Source organism: Scyliorhinus torazame, chromosome 13 (genome assembly GCF_047496885.1).
Source record: "Scyliorhinus torazame isolate Kashiwa2021f chromosome 13, sScyTor2.1, whole genome shotgun sequence".
In the NCBI taxonomy this organism is placed as follows: domain Eukaryota; kingdom Metazoa; phylum Chordata; class Chondrichthyes; order Carcharhiniformes; family Scyliorhinidae; genus Scyliorhinus; species Scyliorhinus torazame.
In genome coordinates this window covers 131728958-131756465 of record NC_092719.1, presented here as the reverse complement: position 1 = coordinate 131756465, position 27508 = coordinate 131728958, and the positions used below count along the sequence as shown (strand labels likewise).

General features: G+C 47.5%; 1 protein-coding gene across 1 annotated transcript in view; it reads left to right on the top strand.

Annotated features, from left to right (window-relative positions):
- bsnb (bassoon (presynaptic cytomatrix protein) b) overlaps positions 1-27508 on the top strand; it is a 766513-nt gene that overhangs the window by 668655 nt on the left and 70350 nt on the right. Inside the window, exon 13 of the mRNA XM_072472164.1 lies at positions 17663-17803. The gene's annotated coding sequence lies outside the window, so the exon portion shown is untranslated. The remainder of the gene's footprint in view (positions 1-17662; positions 17804-27508) is intronic.

Here is a 27508-nt window from a genome sequence, read left to right as displayed (position 1 = left end):
TCCAGCTGGTGCTAGCAATGACCCAACACTTGGCACTTGGAAAAAGATTTTTGGAAATCAGGGGCGGGATTCTCCGACCCCCGCCGGGTTGGCGAATCACCAGGGGCTGGCGTGAATCCCGCCCCCGCTGGTTGCCGAATTCTCCAGCACCGGATATTTGACGGGGGCGGGAATTGCGCCGCGCCAGTCGGCGGGGGCCCCCCCGGCGATTCTCCGGCCCGCGATGGGCCGAAGTCCCGCTGCTGTCAACCCACGCCAGCCGGTGTGGATTGGACCACCTTTGGGAGGGCGGGACAAGGCTGCGCGGGCGGGCTCCGGGGTCCTGGGGCGCGGGGCGATCTGGCCCCGGGGGGGTGGCCTGGCCCGCGATCGGGGCCCACCGATCCGCGGGCGGGCCTGTGCCATGGGGGCACTCTTTTCCTTCCGCCTTCACCATGGTCACCACCATGGCGGAGGCAGAAGAGACCCCCCTCCACTGCGCATGCACGGGGATGCCGTAAGTGGTCGCTGACGCTCCCGCGCTTGCGCCGCCCGGCAAAGTCAGTTTTGCGCCAGCTGGCGGGGCACCAAAGGCCTTTCCCGCCAGCTGGCGGGGCGGAAATCAGTCCGGTGCGGGCCTAGCCCCTCAAGGCGAGGGCTCGGCCCCTCAAGATGTGGAGAATTCCGCACCTTTGGTGGCGGCGCGATGCCGGACTGATTCGCGCTGTTTTTGGCGCTGGTCGGCGGACATCGCACCGATATCGGAGAATCCCGCCCCAGATTCTCCGTGCTATCATATGGCACACTGGGGTCCGCACTGTAACTGAGATAGGCTGACCCTAATTTCTCGGACAGGTCCCGCACCTCTGATTTAAAAAAAAAAGGTGCTCCAGTCTCAACATCGCCCCCCCCCCCCCCCCCCCCCCTCCCAAGATCGTAGGCAGGGCATCACCCCACCGTAATCAGAGGCCAACCCCTCTCCCTTAAGGCCCATCATTCAGCCTGACGTTATCCCTCCAGATCCTTCTTCAGCCCCCCCAGTCCCCCCTTCAGGCCCTGCACCTTGGCAGTGACAACCTGGCTGGCAAGATGAGAAGTACCTTCCTAACAATTGCTTCCAGGAGACGGGATGGGGATGGGGGGCACGGGGGTGGGGGTTCCTTCCAGGAAAGCTTGTGCTGGGCTGAAGGATCTCAGGTTCGGCGGTCTTCCCATCTGCAGCGTTTGAACCCATTAAACATTCACTCGGTATGTTAAAAAAATAAAGCTTTCCCATAATTCAGTGAAAGTGTTCTTATCTGTCGCCATAAACCATTCAAACAATCAGTGTGTAAAAGTTAAATTTTGCCTTAATAAAGTGAAAATGTTCATCGTGTACCCCTAAACCATTTAAACAGTCACGCACTATCTCACAAATACATAGCCCTAATAGTGAAGTGAATGTGTTCTTATCAGCACATCTAAACCCTTTAAACGGTAAGTCAGTACATAAGAAATAAAATACTCTCATATTAAAGTGAAAGTGATCCCATCTGTACCCCTAAACCCTTTACAACGTGTCAGCATGCCACGTCTAAAGGTCTGCGAGATGAAGGTGAAAGTAATCCCTTCAAAGTGGTGGAAACCTTTGAAGTGGTTTCTACAGAGTCAGTTTCATTGCCTTTTGAAGTATTGAAGTTAGTGTGTATAACTAGGAGGCTGAATGCTTTGAACTGGATTGTTTACATTGAATTCACACTCCATTGCCTGCTCAAAGCATTGTGATTGACAGCTTGCTGGATCTTCAAAGGGTAAAATCTGATTGTTTAATTTTATAGCTCTGCATGAAACCATTAAGTCAGGGTAGCAGCTTTTTATCTAACCTTATTTTTTTTAATGAACCTGCCTCTTTCCTTTTGAACGCTTCATAAAAAGTGAAGGGTCAGCCGTTAGAGCTTTAAAGGATGGACGCTAGAATTTCTCAGAATCCTCCAGTTAATAAAAGAGAAATGATCATGATCAAATATAGAGACCATCAATCCTTATCCTTATCCTAGCCAGTAGTACGGTATGGGACGTTTAAACAAGATTCTGCAACATATGAAATCCAGTTGAGTGTGTCTTATGTAGAGTATCATGGACAGCTGAAATAAGCATCCATTCTTTTAAGCTGTGGGGGCTGCCCCTTCACTTTCTATGAAGCATTCGAGAACAAAAAGGCAAACTCATTTTTAAAAATGCAGTTAGAGAAACAGCTGCTACCCTGACTTAATGTTCTTTCCTCGAGAACAAAGAGGGCTCTCCACCCAATTGGGATTCTTGATTTTGGCAGCGGGGAGCAGAGAATCTCAGCCCTAATCTCAGGGTGGATGTGACAGTTGTTCCGACACCCTGGGCGAATGTGCGGTCAATTCCAGCCCTACAGACCCCGGAGTCCCAACACAACTGAATTTTAAAAATATTTATAGTACCCATTTCTTTTTTTCCCAATTAAGAGGCAATTTAGCATGGCCAATTCACCTTCCCTGTGCATCTTTTCAGGTTGTGGGGTTGAGACTCACGCAAACAGTGGGAGAATGTGCAAACTCTCTACGGACAGTGGCCCAGGGCCGGGATCGAACCCAGGTCCGGGATTGAACCCGGTTCCTCGGTGCTGTAAGGCAGCAGCGCTAACCACTGCACCACTGTACTGCCCTGCAGCACAAGTGAATGAACCAATAATTTGTGTATTTTCCTGAGATCTTTAACCGTTGACTGCTCCAATGAGTTACAGGCCCCAGATTTATAAGTAAAACATTTTTTAACAACTGTTTATTTATAACAAGGAAAAAGATGAACATATAATGGTAAGAATGGAACAATGGCCTGCTAATCTAACTAGTCCCCAAACCCTCCCCACCCTCTGCCCAGACACACACAAAACAAACATATGGTGGGTATAGGGAAAGGATTGAAAATAACAAGGATTAAAAGGGCCTGAGATGGTTCTTTGCTGCTGAGGTAACGGTCTTTCTAGCCAGCGATCTTCCGCGAAGCGTTGCAATCATCGGTTGGTTCGGATCCTCTAATGTCTGGTTTCAATTGGAACCAGCAGGCTGTAAAATTCTCTCTGAAGAGTCACTTCCACTTGACTGACCTCAGTCTCACACTGACGGTCCCCCTAAGGTCTGTGCCATTCTAGCCTGCATCCACCAGATGGACTATCAGCCTCACTGAGTGGAAACTACAGTTCTCAGCTCGAGGGTTTCAAATGGGCTTATAAACAGCCTCGCTCCCTGTTCTGAACCCTCAGGAAGAATCCAGCAGGGGAGAGATAATTTGGAGCACTGGCTTCACAGTTCTTAATCAGGATAGAAATATCTACTTGCCCACAGCTCCTCTCATAGGTGACTTTCACAGGCTAGTTGGAAGCATTTAAATCGGCAGGCCTTTCAAATAGTGTTTTATACTTTCACCGACCTGGTTGGAGGCGTTTACGGCAGATGTTACTTCCCAGGCTGGCTGGAAGCATTCAAATTGCCAGGCCGAAAGCTGATAGAGAGAGAGTGTCTGGCTGTATGTTGCTTTCCAATTCTGCACGGAATGGAATGACAAAATGGAGTCGGCCTGGGTTTTTAGAATCTTCCAGCAACTCTCTGACAAGCTCGATCAAACCCAAAAGAGAACAGAAGATGCCCCAGAATCTCAGAAGCATCAATTGGCTGCTTGCCAATTCCATCAAGATGACATCACGGGCTATGCCACAGAGCATCAAGTGCATCCTGGTCCAGTACATTACACCATGGGTGTTTCCAGTTTGACCATAATCTGCAGTTTAAAACAAAACCTGCAATGTTGCAGAGACAGGGATTAAAATGAGAAAAAGGAAGCAGACAAGGACTCAGCAAGTTCCGTACACAGTTCTAAACTGATGAGGATTCGCTCTTGTAGTACCTGATACCAGTGGAATCTATTAAACACATTGCAGCCTTCTTTCAGCTGTTATTTCAGCTTATTTCTCCTTGTAGGCCAGGAGGGGCGGTAGTGCTTCGTCTGATCTCACTCATCATCAGACACCAATCCCACTTCCACCACCACCCAGAATCTACCCTTTAAGGTAGAAAATGTCCATGACACTTTACAGCATGACAATTAGATAAAATTTGATACCAATTTAAAGACAAATGTATTAGGAAGGTTGGCTAAAAGCTGAGTCAAAGGTAAGCTGTAAAGTGCATCTTGAAGGAGAACTAAGGTAGATATGCTGAGGGAGGGAATTTCAGATATCAGTGCCTAGAGAAGAATAAGGCACAGTCACCAATGGTGGAAAAAGGGAATACAAATCTGTAGAGTCCAGAATTGGATGAATGGAGAATTGTGGGAGGGTTAGGGGAGATTGCAGACACAGAGGGGGCGATTCTCCAAAATGGAGACCAAGTGTTTGTGCCGTCGTGAACGCCGTGGCGTTCCACGACGGCATGAAACGGGCCCGGGTACAACCAATTCTGTCCCCCACAGGGGGCCAGCACGGCGCTGGAGTGGTTCACTCCCTTCCCGGCGCCAAATGGGCACCGCGCCAACCCGCGCATGCGCAGTTGGGCCACGCCAACCTGCGCATGCATGGGGGACTTCTTCAGCGCGCCGGCCCCAACTCAACATGGCATCGGTGTTCAGGGACCAAAGTATGTCCGGGGGGGGGGGAAGAGGCCGGCCCGCCGATCAGTGGGCCCAGATCGCGGGCCAGACCCCATCGGAGGCCCCCCCCTGGTGAAAGATCGCTTTTCCCCGCCCCACAGGCATCCCCCCCAACCCTTCGTGCAGAGTTCCTGCCGGTAGAGACCAGGGGTGAACGGCGCCTTGCAGGACTCTGTCGTATCCGAGCGGCTGCTCGGCCCATCCGGGCCGGAGAATCGGCGGCCCCACTGATTCCAGCGGCCTGTGGTCGATGCCACGTCAAACGTGCCGGCGCAAATGGCGCCGATTCTCCGCACCTCGGAGAATCACGCGCCAGCGTCGGGGCATGGTTGCGCCGATTCTCTGGCCCGGCGCGGAACTCGGAGAATCGCCCCCAGGAAGTGAGGCCATCAAGGATTTTGAATACAACAATGAGAATCTTAAATTTAGTTCCCTGTCCCTCAGCACACAAATATAATGCAGTGAGCACAGAGAAAATGGATGTTTTATGTGACTTAGGATATGGGCATCAGAGTTTTAGATGGACTGAAGTTAATGAGGTTGGAGACTAGCCAGAAAAATGTCAAAATACAAGTTTAGAGATGGCTAACGCATGAGGTTCCAGGCAGCAGATAGACAGATGCAGCATCAGAGATTGGTGATATTACGGAGCTGGATGTCGGCAATCTTGGCGATGGAAAAGGTATGGGATCGGAAATTCACCAGTTCAAATCAGGCGCTGATGTTGTGAACAGTTGACTTCAAATTGAAACAGTGACCAAGTAGATGGATGGACTTGGAGGCATGGATATGGAGTTGGTGTGCCGAAGAGAATGACTTTAGCCTGTCCAGTCTTTAAGTGGAGCAAATCACCAATCATCAGTGGCTGGATGTCGGACAAATAGTTTGACAGCACAAAGGGGTGAAAAGGCGTAGTGGAGAGGTAAATCTGGGGGTCATCAGCATACCAATGTGGTACTTGACAGCAATTTTTGCTGACATTGTAGAGGGGCAACATGAAAGTAAAGAAATGGAGGGGGCCAAAGATAAACCCTTGGGACTCTTGAGACAATGCAATAGGAATAGGGGAAATTATTGCATGGAGGATGGAATGGCCATGAATATATACATGAGGGTGGAAACAAATGAGACAGTCCCATTTACACTGACAATAAAAAGGAGGCAATGGAGAAGGGTGGTGTGCTTGACTACCTCTCCACTACGTTAAAGGTTGCAGAGAGATTGAGAAGGTTGAGTGATAGAGGACGGGATTCTCCAGCCTCCCAGTTGCATGTTTCTCTATGGCAGGGGGCAGCATGCCATTCGCTGGTGGCATGATTCTCTGCTCCTGCCGGAATTCCCATTGAAGCCACCCAATACCGCCGGAAAACTCACGGACAGGGATGCGCTGCAGTGGGACCAAGGAATCCCGCTACCAGAGAACAGCCAGAGAAATCTGGCCAGAGTCACAGTGATAGAAGATGTAATTCATGACTTTGAGTAGAGCTGTTTCAAGGTGAAAGCCTGATTAGAGAGCTTCAAATATAATGTGAGAAAGATGGGCACATATTTGTGAAACATCAGCATGCTTGAATACTTTGAAGGAGTACGGGACATTGAAGATGGGGCAATAGCTTAGAGTTCCAGAGGAATCAAGGGTAGGTCCAATGAGGAGGGGCATCATAAGACCATGAGTCATAGGAGCAGAAGTAGGCCACTCGATCCATTGAATCTGCTCTGCCACTCAATGAACTCATGGCGGATCTGATATAATCCTCAACTCCACTTTCCCGCCTTATCCCCATGACACTTGATTCTCTTATTGATTAAAAATCTGTTCACCTCAGCCTTAATCATTCTTAACGACCCAGCCTCTGCAGTTCTCTGTGGTAAAGATTTTCACAGATTCACTACCATCTGAGAGAAGAAATTCCTCCTCACCTCTGTGTTAATTGGATGACCCCTTACTCTTTGATTATGCCCTCTGGTCCTAGATTCTCCCACAAGTGGAAACATCCTCCCAGCATCTACCCTGTCAAGCCCCCCTGAAAAATCTATATGTCTCAATAAGGTTGCCTCACATTCTTCTAAACTTAGGCCCAATCTGCTCAAACGCTCCTCAGAAATAAAATCCCTCCATACCCAGCATCAACCTTGTGAATGAACCTTTTCTGGACTACCTACAATGCAGCATATATTTTTTTAGATAACGGGACCAAAACCGATCACTCATTCCAGGTGCGATGAGCAATGGTAGACATTTTCAAGGCAAGGGAAGCAGTATGGTATGAAACTGAGCCATAAAAATTCAGAAGGTCCCATTTCAAATGCTATATTTTGTTTATTTCAGCCAAGCTTGGTTTGCTGCGATAGCTTCAGGACTTTGTGATTTGGGAGAGAAGGATCAGGCAGAGTTTCTCCATTCCTGTTCAGTACCAGCACAGTGACAGCAGCTTACACTTGTTTCTTCCCAGAGAACTCTACAGAGAGGGGAAAGAAATTAATGAAATAGATATAGTAATGGAGGCTGAGAGGTAACTCAGGAGATGTAACTGAAAGCTCGGTTAAAGGATAGCTTTAGAGAAGTGTTTTAAATATGGAGAGAGAAATCCAGAGTTCAAGAGTGAATTTTAATAGAGTAGGGCTGTGGGAGCAATTGGGGTTAGATGTTATTCTGCTATACTTATTGTGGCATAAAATGAAGGGAAATAACAATAAGCTTTATTAGTGTCACAAGTAGCCCACATTAACACTGCAATGAAGCCAATGTGAAAATCCCCCAGTTGCCATACCATGGCACCTGATTGGGTACACTGAGGGAGAATTCAGAATGCCTAACTCACCTAACAAGCACGTCTTTGGGACTTAGAGTGGGAGCAGTGAGTGCTGAATCCCTACCATTGGTCACAATGTATTGCAGTTTATTTTCTCCTACCCTTCAGGAATCTCAATCTACCCCAGACTTCCCCACTTTGTTTAAATGACAGAGAGGGCACAGGGCCTGAGGAAGCAGACAATTTCTCTGTGACCCTCCCTCTATAATTTATGACCCCTGCGACTGCCAAGGTAGGAACAGTACTGATCCTAGATTAACCCACTATTACTTTGATTGAAGGGAGTAGGTCTGTTAATGGCCACCTCTCCCTCTGTAATAGGCACAGGTAATTACTACTTCCAGAAAGTTCTGCCCCATTGTATAAGAAATTAACCACTACACTTCACTACACTGAAGAGGAGGAAGTGAGACATGAGTCACAGTGGGCCTGTTGTGATGGCAGTCAGAAATCTTATCCCTACCTTCTTCAATGGAAAATAAGCCCATAAGGAAAATCCAGGCCAAAAGCTCTTTTCAATCCTTGGATGAATGATGGGTGAGATGCGCAAAAGGATGGAAGATGTTGCAAATGGAGCAAGGCCATGGCGAAATTTGAAGACAAGGAAGAGAATTTAAAATTCAACATGATGGAGGACAAGACCAAGTGTAGGTCAGTGTGAATAGGGGTGACCCAGTGATCCAAACTTATTGTGGGAGAGAATATATGCTGATGTGTTTTGAACAAGTTTCAGATTGTACAGGGTTTAGGAAAAGAGGCCAGCAAGTGGCACATTGGAGAATTTGAGTTTAGGATTGGATAAGAGTTTTCAGTGATTGTGGGACCGAAGTTGGAATGGAGATTGCCAATGTCAGAAGGGTAAGTGAGTTTTTCGAAAGATAACTGAAACCTGCACTACAGATCCATCTACTGGCCAAGGCCGGAAATTATAATAACAGTTGATATAGTGAAATTGACCAAGGGATGTTGATTGAACAATTCATAATGGTACGGCTTCACAGAGAAACATGACTCAAAATTTATGCAACAGAAGGGAGAGATTCAGGGCCGAGGGGAGGGAGAGAGACAAGACGATAGATAAATAAACATTTTTGAAAATAGGAAATGTATTGTGTTTTTTAAGAACAAGCTTTAAGGCCATTATGTAATATCTAGCATTTTTACTACTCAGTTTGTTTCCAGATAGAGAGACACTTCATTAATCCAATCTGCATTGATATTTTTCTGAGGGGAGTGGTAGTTAGATTATCATATGCATTGGGGCAGCATGGTGGCACAGTGGTGAGCATTGATGTCTCACGGCGCCAAGGTCCCAGGTTCGATCCCGGCTCTGGGTCACTGTCCGTGGGGAATTTGCACATTCTCCCCGTATTTGCGAGGGTTTCGCCCCACAACCCAAAGATGTGCAGGGTAGGTGGATTCGCCACGCAAAATTGCTCCACAATTGGAAAAAATGAATTGGGTGTTGTGTTGTTCACCCTGGGGTAACACGGACTGCAACACGATGCAGTTAACTGATCAAGTATACACCAAACGTGGGCGTTGGTTCAATATAAGATTTATTGAACTTCAGTAACAAAGCACACAGCTGCCTGTGGGTTGACTCTCTACTATTCTAAGTAAACTAACATTACCTATCTAGACCAGGCTAGCTCTGATCCTTGTGTAGAAGGTGTTGAATGATGTGTACACCCTGACTGTCACTACAGTTGTCACCAGTGGAAAGAGTACTGATGCCTCGTGTGTTTTATAGTTGGAAGCCCCCCTCTGGTGTCCTGTCTTGTGATTGGTCATTTTCTGTTCTATATATTGATTGGCTCACCTGGGTGTCTGTCACTGCCTGCTTTTACCTCATGATGTGCATGGGTGCACATTATGACATTCCCCCTTTTTAAAAAACATTTGTCGGCTGCTTGGAGCATAAACGACATATTTACAAGAGTAACTATATACAGCAATTGGTGAGTGGATGGATATGTACATGTAAGGTGTCTAGCGTCCAGGAACATAACAGCATATATACAAAGGAACTATTTATAAGTCCAGTCGTTGAGGCTGTCGTCGGATTCTTGTGGACCGCCTGAGAGGTGGAGGCGGAGATGATGGTGTCTTGACCGGTTGGCATGCAGCCAGATTGGTGGCCTCGTGGTGGCCTCGTGGAGCGAGGTGTCCGGAGAGGGCAGAACGACATCTGGGAAACTGAGATCCGGTGGTTGGCAGGCAAGTTTGCGTAGTGCCCTTTTGTTGCGCCTTACAATAGATCCATCAGCCTGGGAGCAGGCTGTCAAACAACAACAGCTGGAGCTGACCAGCCTCCACCAGGCAACTTGATGCGAACAGCGTCCTTCGGAGAGAGCGCCGGCAGATCCATAGCATGAGCATCATATGTCATCTTTTGCCGGGTTCTGATCTGCTGCATCTTTTGCAGCACTGGAAGGTGATCCAGGTCAGGTACATGAATGGCCGGAATAGTCGTCCGCAGGTTACGATTCATAAGGAGCTGTGCCGGAGACATGCCGCTGGACAGAGGGGTTGCCCTGTATGACAGAAGAGCAAGATTAAAGTCCGAAGCTAAGTCTGCAGCCTTACAGAGCGTCTGCTTCACGATATGGACCCCTTTTTCAATCTTCCCATTAGATTGTGGGTAATGTGGGCTCGAGGTGATGTGCTGGAAGTGGTATTGCTTTGTGAAGTTGGACCATTCTTGACTATAGAAACAGGGACCGTTGTAGCTCATGACCGTGAGCAGGATTCCATGCCTGGCAAATGCCTCTTTGCAGGCCTTTATGACGGTCCTGGATGTTAGGTATGACAGTTTCACTACCTCGGGGTAACTGGAGAAGTAATCAATTATCGGGACATAGTCACGCCTGTTGACATGAAAAACGTCCACCCCGACCTTAGACCATGGAGAGGTCACGATCTCATGCTGATGGAGCGTTTCTTTGGGCTGAGCAGGCTGGAAGCGCTGGCAGGTCGCGCAATTGAGGACCATGTTTGATATATCCTCATTGATGCCAGGCCAGTAGACAGCCTGCCGGGCCCTGCGCCTGCACTTCTCAATACCGAGGTGTCCCTCTTGTATCTGCGTGAGCACCAAGCTCTGGAGGCTGCGCGGAATGATGATGCGTTCCAATTTCAGGAGGATCCCCTCGACAACAGTTAGGTCATCCTTTACATTATAGTATTGGGGCATTGCCCTTTCTGCCAGCCATTCGTGAGGTGATGTATGACCCGCTGCAGCAGAGGGTCCTTGGTGGTGTCTTCTCGAATGATGCCGAGTCGTTCGTCGGATGGCGGGAGGGTGCTGGCACACAGTTTCACCTGCGCCTCAATGTCGTGTATGAAGTCGACCTGCTCTCAGGGCGAGATGATGGCACGCGACAGGGCATCCGCGATGATTAGCTCCTTTCCAGGCGTGTAAACCAGTTCAAAATCATACCTGCGGAGTGGAAGGAGAATGCGCTGGAGCCTGGGTGTCATGTCATTTAAGTCCTTGTGTATAATGTGCACTAGGGGTCTGTGGTCTGTCTCTACTGTAAAGGTCGGAAGACCATAGACATAATCGTGGAATTTCCCGATGCTAGGGAGAAGGCCCAGGCATTCTTTCTCTATTTGAGCATATCCTTGCTCAGTTGGGGTCATGGCCCTTGACGCGTAGGCCCCTGGAGCCCAGGATGAGGTGTCGTCGTTCTGGAGGAGCACCGCCCTAATGCCGTCCTGGCTGGCGTCTGTGGAGATTTTAGTCTCCTTTGCTGGGTCAAAGAAAGCTAGAACAGGAGCGGTGGTTAGCTTCGCTTTCAATTCAAGCCACTCTGCTTGATGCGCAGGCAGCCACTGGAAAGTGGTGGACATTTTCACCAGGTGTCTGAGGGCTGTGGTGTGCGACGCGAGGTTGGGACTGAACTTCCCCAGAAAATTTACCATCCCCAGGTAGCGGAGGACCACCTTCTTGTCCTCTGGGGTCTTCATCGTGTTGATGGCCTTGACTTTGTCCGAGTCAGGCTGCACGCCCTGCTGGGAGATCTGATCACCCAGAAACTTAATTGACGACCTGCCAAAGGAGCATTTGGTTTTATTTAACTTCAGGCCTTTGGCATGTATGCGCCTGAAGACTTGTTGCAGATGAGAAATATGTTCCTCTGGGGTCGTGGACCAGATGATGACATCGTCAACATACACCCGCACACCGTCAATGCCCTCGAGCATTTGCTCCATTATTCGATGAAAGATTTCGGAGGCCGAAACAATGCCAAATGGCATGCGGTTGTAGCAATATCTTCCGAAGGATGTATTAAATGTGCAGAGCTTCCTGCTGGACTCGTCCAGTTGTATCTGCCAGAAGCCACGCACTGCATCCAGCTTTGTAAAGAATTTGGCATGCGCCATCTCACTCGTCAGTTCCTCCCGCTTCGGGATCGGATAGTGTTCCCTCATGATGTTGCGGTTCAGATCCTTGGGATCGATGCAAGTGCGTATTTCTCCAGAGGGCTTCTTGACACAAACCATCGAGCTGACCCAGTTAGTTCGTTCCGTCACCTTGGATATTATTCCTTGATCCTGGAGCTCCTGCAGCTGCGCCTTTAGACGGCCTTGAGGGGCGCCGGCACCCAGCGTGGCGCATGGATGACAGGCATGGTATCAGGCCTGAGCAGAATTTTATAGCGGTAGGGCAGCGTACCCATCCCACTGAACATATCTGGGTATTGCAATATGCTCCTCAATGTCGGCTTGAAGCCTGCTGTTGGCAGAGGACATGGCATGTACACGCTGGACGAGATGGAGTAGCTGGCATGCATGGGCACCAAGCAGAGAAGCCTTGCCGGGCTTGACAATCTCAAACCGCAAAGTGGCCTTCATGAACCTGTTGGATACCTGCAGGTGACAGGACCCTAACGCCGTGATGGCATTCCCATTGTAATCGAGCAACTGGCAGGCCGGCGGACGAGTTGTTGGCTGCCTTTGGATGCGAGCAAGATCTGCTTGGGATATTAGATTGGCCGAAGCACCGGTGTCCAGCTTGAACCGGATGCTACAATCGTTGACTTGTACTGTGGCACGCCACTCGTCCACATTGAGGATAGGTGTGTGTGTTGGTGAATGCAAGGAGGCCTTGTCATGCATGGTGATGATGCCCACTCGATAAGGGGACTCCGGGCAGTCGTCCTCTGGATTGGTGATAGGATCCGGTTCCAAGTTGAGCAGCCCTTGCTGCACACTTCGATCTCGTCTACGTTGGAACTGGTATCGCCGTGGTGTGCGACGCGAGGTTGGGAAGGTGTCGGAGGTGCAGATCTGCACAAAGCCGCATAATGGCCAAGCTTCTTGCAGTTGAGACATCGCCTGCCTCTTGCAGGGCATTGCCGCTTTAAATGGCCGGTGCAGCAGTTGGGGCATGTCATCATGTCGCGTCGTGATGCTCGGCGCGCGTCGCACATGCTCAGTGCTGTCAGCTGCCGCTCCCATCTGCGCAGTGTATTCTTCGGCCGCTTCGTTTTTCCGACCGTGGTGCGCATGCGTGGGATCCCTGGAAAAGCGCGCAAAATGGCCGCCTTCGTCAATGCTCAGGCCCCGCATTCGAGCGATGGCCTGTACACTCTCAGCCTCGTGGGAGGCAAGTTGTTCCTGCTCTGGCAACTTAAGGCGGGAATAGCAACTTTTCGCCTGTTCGTGGACTTTGCACGTCTCGATGGCCACTTCAAGGTCATATTTTTTATTTTTAGGAGCTGCTCCTGCAGGGCGTCGGAGTGGACGCCAAACACAATCTGATCCCTGATGAAGGAGTCAGCGGTGTTCCGTAGTTGCAGGATTGCGCTAGGATGCGAAGATGAGTGAGAAAAGACTGAAAAGGCTCGTCCTTACCCTGAAGGCGCTGCAAGAAGACATAACGCTTGAAGCTTTCGTTTGTCTCGACCTCACAGTGACTGTCGAATTTGGCTAATATGGTCTGGAACTTGGTCTTGTCCTCACCGTCGGCAATAGTGAGCGAATTGAAGATTTGGATGGCTTGGTCCCCCGCAGTAGACAGCAGCAACGTGATTTTCCGGGCATCAGAGGCACTTTTGAGGCCCCGCGGCCTTAATATATAGGCTGAATTTCTGCTTGAAGACCTGCCAGTTGGCGCCAAGGTTCCCGGAGATCCAGAGTTGCGGAGGTGCCTGGATCTTTTCCATGCCACTGGAAGGCAGTTGCTGGGCGTCAGTGAATTTTCGAAGGTAAATTACTTAGAAACAGTAGCCATTTCTGGTATCATGTTGTGTTGTTCACCCTGGGATAACACCGGACTGCACACGATACAGTTAACTGATCAAGAATACACCAAACGTCGGCATTGGTTCAATATAAGATTTATTGAACTTCAGTAATGAAGCACACAGCTGCCTGTGGGTTGACTCTCTACTACTCTAAGTAAACTAACATTTACTATCTAGACCAGGCTAGCTCTGATCCACGTGTAGAAGGTGTTGAATGATTTGTACACCCTGACTGTCACTACAGTTGTCACCAGTCGAAAGAGGCAGAGGGCAGATGCCTTGTGTGTTTTATAGTTGGAAGGCCCCACTGGTGTCCTGTCTTGTGATTGGTCGTGTTCTGTTCTGATTGGCTCACCTGGGTGTCTGTCACTGCCTGCTTTTACCTCATGATGTGCATCGGTGCATATTATGACATTCGGTACTCTAAATTTTCAAGAGAAAAAAAAAGATTATCATATGCACTGTAAGTCCATTTATAACTCTCACAGTGACAATTTTTTGAAAATCTCACAAAAAGGAATTTTTTCACAAATGCTAGCAACCAGGATATTGGCTAACAAAAAGCTCAAGGGTATTATTCTCCCCCCCCCCCCCCCCCCCCCCCACGCCGGATGGCAGAATCGCCAGGGCGCCACGCGAATCGCGCCACGCCGCCCCGACCCCCGCACGCGATTCTCCCACCCCCGGAAACCAGCAGCGCGCGATTCGCACCGGGCCGCTCGGAGTAACCGGCGAGCGGCGATTCTCCGACCGGATGGGCCGAGCGGCCGCTACGACACGAAAGGTTCCCGCCGGCGCCATCCACCCCTGGTCGCTGCCGGCGGGAACTCTGCGGGAACGCTGGGGGGCGGTCTGTTGGGGGGGGGGGGGGGGCTCCTTCACCGGGGTGGCCTCCGATGGGATCTGGCCCGCGATCCGGCCCACCGATCGGCGGGCCGGCCTCTCCCCCCCGGGGCCTACCTCCTTCCGTGCTTGGCCCCAGAACACCGGCTCTGTGTTGGTGAGGGGCCGGTGTGCGTAAGACGTTCCCCGCGCATGCGCAGGATGGCACGGCCCAGCGGCGCATACGCAGGATTGGGCTGCCCTGTGGGGGCCAGAATAGGTCGTGTCCGGGGCCCTGTTTGCACCGTCGTGAAACGCGACGGCGCGAACACTTGGCCTCAATATCGGAGAATCGCCCCCCTAGTTCTTGCCATCAAACCTGTGCTGTTCTCAGCCTTTTCAAAGGCTCTATTAGTAACTCAACCTTCTCAACCTTGCCCCTTGCCTGAGGTGCACTGATCCTCAGGTTTAACCACCACCAGTCAGCTCTCCCCTCCAAAGGGGAAAGCAGCCTATGGCCATCTGGGACTATGGCAACTTTACCTTTATGAGAAAGAAATATCATATTTCCCACTGCAAAGCCAGGTGATTACATATTTTTAAAAAATCTTTGGTGATCCCCAATTGCTGCCCTTAGCAATGATTAAAACATTCTTGGTACTTCCATAGTAAAAGTACGATTTTTAACAGAAACCTTTCCACATTGTTGAACTGAAAGATATCCAGGTATGTTTGGTACATGTATATTATGAACTTAACACAATCTGGCACCTTGATGAGAGTGAGCACATTGCAGCAATTATATTCACTTGCGTGTCTGTTATTTTCCTTCTTTGACAAATATTCTGGTTTGTCTAGAAATAAAAGTAGCTAGTTATTACCACAATAATTCAATGCTTACTCAGACAAAATGGCAGAGTCTCTATTTAATTGATCTCTGAACAGGTTCATTAATTATCTGGCTGTTTTTAACAGGCGTGTGTTCCATCTGCTCTGGCCTCGTGTCACTAAGCAAAGCACTGATGCTAGATTTGCCCCTCTAACCCCTTGCCCCCAAAAAGCCATTGTTGCTAACTTTGCCTTAGTTTAATTGCTCTGTTTTATCACCTTTGCTCTTGAGTCGCCAGGTATCTTTATGATACCGCCACGTGGTTCAAGTCCGAGTAATGATCAATAATCCAAGACACCGCTTAGTAAGATTTAAATCAAAGCACATTTATTATACACAGTAATCACTACTCATGTACAAATTCTACGTCTAAGCTACTTCTACAGTTAACAGGCCAATACTTAACTTGGAACTGGCCCACCAGGTCAGGGAAACAAATGGCCTTTCGTTCGGGTTCTGAGCCTGCGGGATTCGAAGTTGGTACAGATTGGTAGCTAGGAGCGCCTATCTCGTAGCGAGCGTTGAAGTAAGACTTACAGTTTTGAGCGGCTGTTGAAGAGTGAAGAGCGAGTGAAGAGAGCTGGAAGCGGCGGAAGAGAGAGCGCCTTGAACTTGGGTTCAATTCTTATAGTCCCCAGGGGCTTCCTGCCTTTCGGGGCGGACCCTGTACCTGGTTCCAAGTGATTGGACTTTGTTCCAATCATTTGGTTCGATTTTCTCCAATGCTGGAGCGGTTCCCTGATCGATGGGCGGTCTTGAGGTGGTCGTTCACCTCCTTTTGTGTAGGCTTCTGCTGGCGCCGAAGAGTCTGGTTTTGCTTTATGTGTCTAAATGTTGCTGATTGTTCCTGGGGATTGCTCATTAGTATGCAGATGACTGGTGTTTTGTTATGCTGATAGTTGCTGGTATCGATCTTGTCTGGCCTTTCCAGAGGTAAATACACAGCCAACCTGCAGCTGCTCGTTTTTGTCCTGTTGGCTGACTTTCCCATCAGCCTTTGCTGTTCGCCATTTTGAATCGGGAGTTGGCCATTTTAAGTGGCTACACCATATACCTTTTTTATTTGGTTACCTTTTGGTGAAGCATGACCATTCTTCTATCTATCTGTGTATGTGTGCATTTTTCATTTCCGTAGCTTAGAGTCATTTAATGCAAGTGTAAGTATAGTTTGGAGCAGTGAATGTTCAAATATACATCAGAGTGTTAGAAGCTAGAACTCAGACTGAAATTTGCTGAAATGGCAAAGTCAGTTTTCCAATCTCAGACTGTGAGCACCAGGAAAATAAGTTGTTCCGCAATGGCACAAGGGAGCCAGCTGGGTTTTCACAAATGGAGAGGGCAACTAGAAAAAAATAACTTTCCTGATTATGTTTCCTAACGCCCAGCCCTCCCCTTCCCAATTCCATGCCCCTCCCCTTCTCAACTCTCCACCATTCTTCCCAGCTCCCTGTCTTTCCCCTCATCCTTCCCAACTGCCTGACTCCCTTCCCTCTCCTCCCACCTTCCATTCCCATTTTTCCTAAATACCCACACAACCCCTTCTTCCCACCCTACTCCCAGAATCCCTACAGTGTAGAAGGAGGCCATTCGGCCCATCATGTATGCACCAACCCTTCGCAAGAGCATCCTACCTAGGCCCACTCCCCAATCTTGTCCCTGCAACTCCTGGAGATTTAAGTTTTCTAAATAATCAAAGTAGCAACTTACATGTTTGCTAAATGGTTTTCAATTCATCACAAACACAGCCATGTAGGGTGACCTTTGCTTTGCAGGCCTGTGACGCTATTCGCAACAGGGAAGGGTTCAAGATGACGTCTTGAACTCAGCAGCAGACTGAGGTAGCAGCAGAAGGAAGTGTTTGGTCACAGATGGTGAAGTACTGTCTGCTCTGACAACAGCTCCGATTATTGTCACAAAAACCAGGAATTTGGCATACCTTCAAAAAAAATAGAACGTGAGCATTAGTGGGCCAAGGATAATTGGGCTTACACTGTGCCAGACCTCACTCTACTAACCTCACATAGAATGCATTTAGCTTCCTTTGTTTTTACTGCAGAAAATTCTGAAAATCTTTCCCTCCCAATTCATTGTCATTTCGAACAAATCCCACCATACAACACCCGTCATTTTTGAATGACTTACTGTGCACCTTCTCCTCCAGCTCACAACTATTTCTGATCTTTGGTTTACTGGTATTACGCTATGGATTATTAACACTGCTAAATTCAGAGTTAATGTGTTGATCTCAACAGGACTGTAGAACATCTTCAGTATTGAAGGCCAGACAGCAACAGGAAGCCATCGGTCTGTGTGAGGGCAGAGAATGAATAACCTCACTGTCCTTACCCAGCACTGCAGGAAAAATTACTCGGGCATCTGATAGCTCTGCCAAGGTAAGCTCACCACAATACATTCCCTTTACAAATGTAGAATATTGTATTGAAGGTTGCAGAGGACACAAGGCATTGATATTTTGGAAATCTGATCCATTAAACAATTCTGGAGACGGGAAAGAATTCTTGTGCACCATAAAATTCAATTTAAAAACATAAAGTCACAATTTGTGCCCATTGTGAGTTTATGGTCTCAAAATGCTCTGTAATGCATTATAATTATAAGATGGTTGTGTAATTTTGTATCATTGCCCCACAAGAATGCAAAATATAATAAGACTATATATAGGTCTTCTCTTTGTTTAAATGATGATTGCCAAAAAATCATTTTTTGTGCGAAGAAAGGCATTATGATCTCTTGATTTTCCTAATTCGTGTTAACGATGATAGTGAAAAAGGTTCAAGTAAACCAAAACTAGGAATGCAGCACAGCTATAATCATGGCACAGAGCATTGGGGAGCAGTCTGAAATTGCATGTCCAACTGAGTATCCATGCACACAAAATAAACCCTTTTGAATAACCTCATTTGTTAATAAAATCACAAAACTCAGTTGTGAAAACGTGTTGTCTTGGAATCTGATTGGCTGGTTGTGGTTCTGTGGTCTTAAGAGATGCTGGAGACATTTTCCAGCAATCATATTAGCCAGCGGTGCTTGTGAATTTGAGATGATAATGTTGCTGCTAAGCAATCTCACTGGACAATAGTAATTAGGTGAGCTTGTCTGTTTTCTCCATCACCTAGCAATCTCAACGACTAATTATGAACATGTGATGAAGTCTAATTGTTCTGTATTACATCAATGTCCGTAACTTGCTTATTGATTTTGACTGATGTGAGAGTGTTACTGAAAAATTACATCTGTCGTTGGCCTTTACTAACTACTGGTCTTTCATCAAAGGTAATTATGTGACAAATAATGACAAAGTCGTATAATTTAGCTGTTTCAAATATTTTCATTTCAGGTGCAAAATAAATTCTTTCAGAGAAGTATAAAGAGTAGAAATTAGGAGTGGAGGAAGGGTTTGGGTTCTTCGCATTTATAATAAAAATAGGTGGTGCAAGTAAAAGAAGGAACAATATATACAGGACGGGATTCTCCATCACCGGGAATCCCAGAATGTGTTTCCCGATGGGACGGAGAATTGGACATTAGGGCAAAAATGTAATGCCATGCTCCGACCCCTCACTGGCAGCATGAATGGGTTCCATGCCGGATGCCAGCAGAACCATGGAAATAAATGCAACTGGGTCGTAATGATCCATTTCATCTGGCCCAGGCACCCTGTGCTTTGCCCTCCCGTGATTCTCCAGTCCACGCGGCCAGGAATCACGTGGGCGAGGTTCACTTGTGATCTCCAGAATTGTGGACCTGACATGGTGTACCTCGTAGTTGTCCAAGGGGGCAACTGTTGAGGTCCACCACACCAGGGGCATGATCGTAGCTACCATCCAAGACTATCCGCCTCCCCCTCCCCTCCCCTACGCAAAGCAAATCAGCTCCGACCACAACCCTCTGCACTGCACAGCAACCCCAAACCCCGACCCCCCCCCCCCTCAAAGGACCCCTGTAAGAGGGGGACCTGTCAGTGACCCCTGTTATAAAAGGACTCCCCCAGGGACCACTCACATGGACCTCTGTAATAAGGGGACCCCCACAGGGACCCCTGTAATAGGGGGATCCCCACAGGGACCCAGTAATAGGGGACCCCTGCCTAAAGGAATCCCCTCCACATACCCCCCACACACAGACCCCCCCCGCCACACACACAGATCCCCCCCCCCGCCACACACACACACACCCCGCCCCCCCCCCCCGCCCACAAAGACCTCCCCCCACGAAAGAGGCGCCTGTCTGGAAGCCAGAGCGCAGTCCAGATAGGGACTGTGGAAAACATTATTACTTTAATATTACATTGCAACTCTAAGTGTCCGTTCCTCGAAGGTGAGCAGCTGTGCCCGCGTCTGGCTCCCACAGATTCACTGTCTGCACTCCATTCATTGCTTTCCAGTTGTGGTTTGTGATTGATAGCCCATAAAAACCACCTGCCACGATCCATTCTTAAATCTTCACACCTCAGTGGCGTAAGTGGTGAAACCCCAATGTTTATAAACATTGCCCACATCAAAGAGATTCCAGTTGCACTAAGTGCATTCCAGTCACTCAAGTGTATGATTTCACGGCACTTACCTCTCTTTGATGGCAATATTACAGGGGCCCCTGGGGGATGCAGGTCTGGTCACCCCCACACTTAGGGGTAGGGGGCTACCCAGGCAATCCGGGGGTGAGGGGCTGCCATGCAGTGGGGGGGGGGGGGGGCGGCAGGGTGGAGTTGCCGGCTGCAGGACTTCGGTATTGGGCTGGCCGCTGAAATCTGATAGTGGAAATCCCCTCCTATTCCACGCCATGCATAAAGTTTCATGGCCAGAAATACGGAATTGCATCCTGCTTTACAACAAGGGGATCGTAAAACTAGTTCAATTCACCTCCGGCAGGAGAATATAATCTCCCAAATGGAGAACCCTGGCCATAGTATTTTATTTTGGTGTGCCAAAGAACAAAGGTACAGGGAGAGAACTAGGCAGTAGAATTAACTTTAGATTATTGTAGCAAAGAACCAGCACAGGAATGAGGGACTGAATGGTTTATTTCTGCGCTCCAAACTTCAATGATACATTCCTAGTTGATTATGTTGGTCCTTTCTCAACCTAAACAGCAATAAATAATGGTAGCTGCTGGCGCCTGAACTGTAGTAGGACCCTTGCTGCGTGTCTACAGGAAACCTTTGTTTGGAAAAAATCCATGTGGCATTTTACATTTTATAACATCATATGCAAGTGATACAGTGCTGGGTTTCAATGTGATGTATTTTTATACAGTAATTTTATGAAGAGTTGAGAAAGGATTGGGAAATTCATAATCACTTGTTGCTCAGAAGGACCTGTATACAGTACAAGTGAACTAACATGTCTCAACGTCAGTTGTTGGGCATATGCCAGAAGCTGTGCACATGTAGAACTGTCACCACATCAGATCCTGTATTTAAGAATGGCACAGCTGCCTCATAAAGCAACAGAAGTTAGTTTGGTGGTTGGACGAATGAGGATGTATTTTAAAATGTTTCCAATTAAGCGGCAATTTAGCGTGGCCAATCCACCTACCCTGCACATCTTTGGGTGTGGGGGTGAGACGTACGCGGACATGGGGAGAATGTGCAAACTCCACATGGGCAGTGACCCGGGGCCGGGATCGAACCCAGGCCTTCGGTGCCGTGAGGCAGCAGTGCTAACCACTGCACCACCGTGCCGCCCCACGAATGAGGATTTGAGAGTAGGAAAGTATAGGAATTTGTCTTGACAGGATCAGCATTCCTTTGTCTGGTATTCCTAATGACTGGAATACCAGTAGAGAATAATCCCAGCATGTTTTTTTTAAATATATTTTATTCAAAATTTTTGGCCAACCATAACAGTACATTGTGTATCTTTTACACAGTAATATAACAATATAAATAACAATGGCCAGTTTTTTAAACAAGAAATAAATAATATATAAACAACATCAAAATTAAAAAACAAAACAAAACTAAATGGCAACTGCCTTGTCCAAAATAAATACTCTCCAAAAATACAATTCAGCAGTCCAGTATACAATTACCTATAACAACAACCTATACATATTATACTTATACACTAACATCCCTGAGAGTCCTTCTGGTTCCTCCCCCCCCCCCCCCTCCCCCCCCCACCCCCCCCACTGCTGCTGCTGTCTTCTTCTTTTCCGTTCCCTCTATCTTTCTGTGAGGTATTCGACGAACGGTTGCCACCGCCTGGTGAACCCTTGAGCCGATCCCCTTAGGGCGAACTTAATTCGTTCCAGCTTTATAAACCCTGCCATGTCATTTATTCAGGTCTCCACACCCGGGGGCTTGGCTTCCTTCCACATCAACAGTATCCTGCGCCGGGCTACTAGGGACGCAAAGGCCAAAACATCAGCCTCTTTCGCCTCCTGCACTCCCGGCTCTTCTGCAACCCCGAATATAGCCAACCCCCAGCTTGGTTCGACCTGGACCCCCACCACCTTCGAAAGCACCTTTGTCACCCCCACCCAAAACCCCTGTAGTGCCGGACATGACCAGAACATGTGGGTGTGATTCGCTGGGCTTCTCGAGCATCTCGCACACCTATCCTCTACTCCAAAAAATTTACTGAGCCGTGCTCCAGTCATATGCGCCCTGTGTAACACCTTAAATTGTATCAGGCTTAGCCTGGCACACGAGGACGATGAGTTTACCCTACTTAGGGCATCAGATAATCCCAGCATGTTGAATCTACAGAACTAAAAAGTAGCCAGAATTACTTTTAATATAATGTGATATATATTGGCACAGCAGACCATGCTGGACAACTGCACCATCAAACTAACAAACCTTTTCAGCTGCTTGACCTTAGGATTTCAGTTTTAAATATGCAAACAAGATTTTCAGTTAACTTGCATGTTTGACATTTTGAAGAACCTATGGCTTCATCAGTGCAAAGATTTATTAAAATGACAGCGACTTTAAAAAGAAGGTTCAACTTGAATGCATCTTTTGTGACAGGTAGTAATTTTTCTTATTATTGCAGATGCTGCTTTCAGTCAATTTCCTGCTTCAAATACCACTTTTGCTGGGCTGTATGGCATATTGGGTTAGAACTCATTCTCTTAAAAGGAATAAAGGTTTCCCTTCCCTTTCATTATCAGGTGTTTTCAGTCTATACCTCTATTTTCAATCTTTACTTTCCCTTTCATCTTTCCTCTCTCTTTGTCCCCTCTTGTTCTTTCTCTCACATTCGTCTTTCCATTTTGTTTCCCTCTCCAAAGGTCAAACGGGTTCGGGAAAAAGATGTGCTCGGAAACAAAACTGGTGATTATCATCTGACAGAATCTGGCTGGGTATTTAGGTGCAACCATCTTGAGGAAAAGAGGAGAAAATGATGAAACTATCCCATTTGATTGAGAAAATAGGGAGCATTACTGAGTGTTTTAGGATATAGCTGCAGCATAGTTTAGAAGTATTCTGATCTGTCCAGAGGATGGCAGATTTCCTTTGCCACCAATTTCCACCTAACTGTACGGCTCCAATAACTATAACTTGAATATATGCCTGTAGCATTAAAATTGATACAGATGACACAAATCTTCCCACATGATGTGCCAAAAGGGATCTTGTGCTTAATGGTCCTAGCTGTGGTAGCTCATGCATGGTGCAAAGAGGGAATTGTAACACAATTTGTTTTTATTCCTTCACAGGACTTGGGCATCGCTGGCTAGGCCAGCATTTATTGCCCATTGCAAAATGCCCTTGAGAAGGTAATGGTGAGTTGCCTTCTTGAACTGCTGTAGCCCATGTAGTGTAGGCACAACCACAGCACTGTTAGAGAGGGAATGTCATGATTTTGACCCAGCAACAGTGAAGGAATAATTATATGGTTCCAAGTCACAATGGTGTGCGGCTTGGAGGGGAACTTGCAGGTAGTAGTGTTCTTTTGCTGTTCTTATCCATCTTGCTGCTTAAGATTGTGGATTTGGAAGGTGTTGTAGAAGGACTCTTGATGAGGTGCTGCAGTACATCTTGTTGACTGTACACACTACTGCCACTGTGTACCAGTGATGGAGAGAGTCAGTGTTGGAGGTGGTGGATGGGGTGCCAATCAAGAGGGCTGTTGTGTCCTGGATGGTGTCCAGCTCCTTGGGTGTCATTGAAGCTGCATCCAGGCAAGTGAAGAGTATTCCATCACACTCCTGACTTGTACCTTGTAGGTAGGGGACAGACTTTGGGGATTCAAGCAGCGAGTTACTCTGATCAGAATTCCAAGCCTCTAACTTGCTCTTTTAGCCACAGTGTTTATATGGTAAGTCCAGTTAAGTTTCTGGTTGTGTTAGCGGGAATTAGTTCAAAAGAATCACTCGACATTCATGTATGCTCCGAACGAGAAGCAGTTTATTATTGCAGCACCGGCGGGCAGCAAGCCTCTGAGTAAAACCACATACCTCTCCACTGAACAAAGGAAAATCATCAACATTTATACAATTACAAATACTTAATTGGCCCAAGTTGGCTGGGCACGATCCAATCACAATGATTATAGATTGCGTACATTGAATTTTAGAACCAATTAAATTGGTTACTAGCCAGCAGGGAACTGCGTGATCATCTCATGGACAACTAGGGGGCTACTCATGATCTCACAACATCTTCCAGACCCTTGGGTTTTATGAATACACAGCTCCCTTATCTAACTTTGTTACAAGCTGGCACATTGTCAGCATTTCGCAAGAGCATCTGCCCAGGGGCTGCTGATGAGACAGCCCTTACGAGGAGTGTGGTCAATTAGTTAGCTAGGTCCCATGATGCCTTGCTAACATTTCATTGCTAGATTATATATTGGTCTTTTAAAAATACACGTTATCTATATCATATTTAATGCAAGTGCCTCTGCTGTGGGAAGCTCCTTTCCAACATATCTTAATCCCCACAATGTTGATAGAGGAGGATTAAGTGATGGTATTGCCACTGAATGTCAAAGAGAAATGGTTGGATTAGTTCTGTTTGGAGTTGATCATTGCCCGGCACTTGTGTGGTGTGAATATTACTTGCCATGTATCAGCCCAAGCCTCAATGTTGTCCAGGTCTGCTGCATTTGGACATGGATTGCTTTAGTAACTGAGGAGTTGTGAGTGGTGCAGAACATGTGGCAATCATCAGAGAACATCCCTACCCCTGACCTTATGATAGAGGGAAGGTCTTTGATGAAGCAGCTGAAGATGGTTGGGCCTGAGCACTATACCAAGGAATTCCTGCAGTGATACCCTGGGACTAAGATGATTGGCCTCCAACAACCACAACCATCTTCCAATCAGTGGAGAGTTTTCCTCCTAATTCCCATTGATTCCAGTTTTGTGAGAGCTCCTTGATGCCACACTGGGTCAAATGCTGCCTTGATGTTAAGGACAGTCACTCTCTGGAGCATAATCTTCAGCACTATTGTACTGAATGTTGTCAGGACCCAAAGCCTTTGAAGTATCCAGTGTCATGAGTCGTTCTTTGATATCACGTGGAATGAATCGAATTGACTGAAGGCAGGCATCTATGATGCTGGGGACCTCAGGAGAAGGCCACGATGGATCATCCATTATGGCTGAAGGTGGTTGCAAATGCTCTAGCCTTATCTTTTGCATTGACGTGCTGGTCTCTCCCATCATTGAGGGCTTAATTGTTCAACACCATTCAAGGCTGGATATTGCAGGATTGCAAAGATTAGATCTGATCCGTTGGTTCTGGGATCACATAGCTCTGTTTATTGCATAGTAGTTATCCTGTTTGGTATGCAAGTAGTCCTGTGTTGTAGCTTCACGAGATTGAGATATTGGGCTGGATTCTCCGCCGCTGGTAACGGAGTTCCCAATGCGGCGGAAAATCCGGTGTTCATCAAAAAAGCAGGATCCCATTCCGATGCTCCGGGCCCCTGCTGGCTGCAGCATTGAGGTTCGTGCTCCACACCAGCATCCTATTAACAAGCTGGGCACCAGATTCTCCAAGCCTGCATGAATCTCCAGTACCTCTGGGTCGAATTGACATGGGCGATAATTGGTGCAGGTATTTCCCAACAAAACTCCCAAAGGGGAAGTGGGGTTCCCCCAAAGTCCATCAGAGGGCTATCCTCTCCACCTCCCACAATGCAAATCCTGTCCACCCAACCCCGACCAGACCCTCCAACCTGAGGCCCCCACCAAAAAGCCAAAAGCCCCCCATAAGAGAGATTACTGTCTGGAAGCTCCCCCGCCCACATTACAGATACCCCTGCCTGGAAGCTAGGGAGCAGTCCATACAGAGGCTGTGAATCGCTTCTTTAAAAGTCATCTGTGCAATGCACCTTGCTCAGGCGGAGGAAGCAGCATCTGTCAATTCCTAGAAAAGCAAAACCACACCAGCTGGATTTAAATCCCCTCAGATTTTTGATCTGTGAGGATTTCATTCAAATCAATATGAAACTTATATGGGATGTGATTGACAGCTTGCACAGACAGCCAGCTGTCTGGATTGCTTAATTTCATTTCCCTTCACGTTTGAGTGAATTTCAAGAAGCGTACTGTGAAACATTTAGCTATGATTCACAGCTCATGTACCACACCAAAGGCAGTTAAGTGCTCAAAATGGCAGCCCGATAGCGGGATTCGTAAGGGAATCCCTCGCAATCCTTGCCATACATAAATTTGCATAGCAAGGGATAGTGAATCGCCTCTGATTTGTACTCCGAGCAAAAGAGCAAATCCGAGGCAATTCCTTTCCGGCGGGAGAACAATGGACTGAATTCTCCGTTGTCGGAACCCTCCGTTTTGCTGGCAGCCTGGGGGTTTCCCAACTGCATGGGCTGCTCCACAATGGGAAACTCCATTGACCAGCCGGCGAATCAGTGAATCCCGATGGTGGGCTGCACCAGAAATCTGGTGCAGCAGGACTGAGAAACCCGCCCATAGTCTCCCAAATGGAGAATTCAGCCATTATTTTTAGTTCTGCCTGGTGTTGCTCCTGGCATGCCATCCTGCACTGTTCATTAAAGTAGGGTTGTTCCCCTGGCTTGATGGTAATGGGAGAGTGGGGGATATGCCTAGATATGAGGTTCACAGATTGTGGTTGTAGTTATATGTTGCTAATGGATGTCTGGTTTTGAATTGCCAGATCTGTTCAAAATTTATTCCATATAGCATGGTGATGGTACCACACAAAACGTTGGAGTATTTTCTCAGTATGAAGATGGGACTTTGTCTCCCCAAGAACTGTGCAGTGGTCACTCTTACAAATATGTCATGGACAGATGCATCTGTATGAGGTAGATTGGTGAGGATGAAGTTTTTCCCTCTTGTTGGCTCCCTCACCACTGCCATAGACCCAGTGTAACAGTTAGGATCCTTTAGATCCATCCATCTTGGTTAGTAGTGGTGTTATCGTGAGTCACACTTGGTCATGGACTTGAAGTCCACACCCAGAGTATATTTTGTGCCTTTGCCACTCAGTACTGCTTCCAAGTGGTTTTCAACATGGAGGAGAACTAGTTCATTAGCTGAGGGGGTGAGGTAGGTGGTGACTGATGTGTTGGGTGTTCTGGATCACAAACAGGTCACCAACACTGGAAGTGGTGCAACTCTATTTTATTATAAGGTTAACTATATTAACATACTTGAACTGTGGGTAAATGCAATACCAGCTTTAACTGTTGACCCTTGCCTAGTCCTAACCAGGTGATGCACTCAGCACATGGTGAATGTCTGTGTTGTAGGCTGTGAGCTCTGTGCTCTGAGCTGGCTGCTACTAGAATGAGCGGGAACTCTCCCGTCCCCTGTCTTTATAGTGCGTGTGCTCTCACTGGTGATTGGCTGCGGTGTTGTGTATGCTGATTGGTCCCACTGCATGTCCATCAGTGTGTGTGTGTGTGTGTGTCTGCACCATAATATACTGGTGTGTATTATGACATCCCCCCTTTTATATAAAGAATTTGTGCCTGCGTGACAATAAATATCGTGTAGTGAATGTACCTGACTATGTGTGTGCGTGTTATTTACATGACTATGTACATGAGGCTAATCTATTTACACGGGAAGGTGCCTGGTGCTGAGAAATAGGGTGTCACACCAACAACGAAATGAACATTATATACAAACTA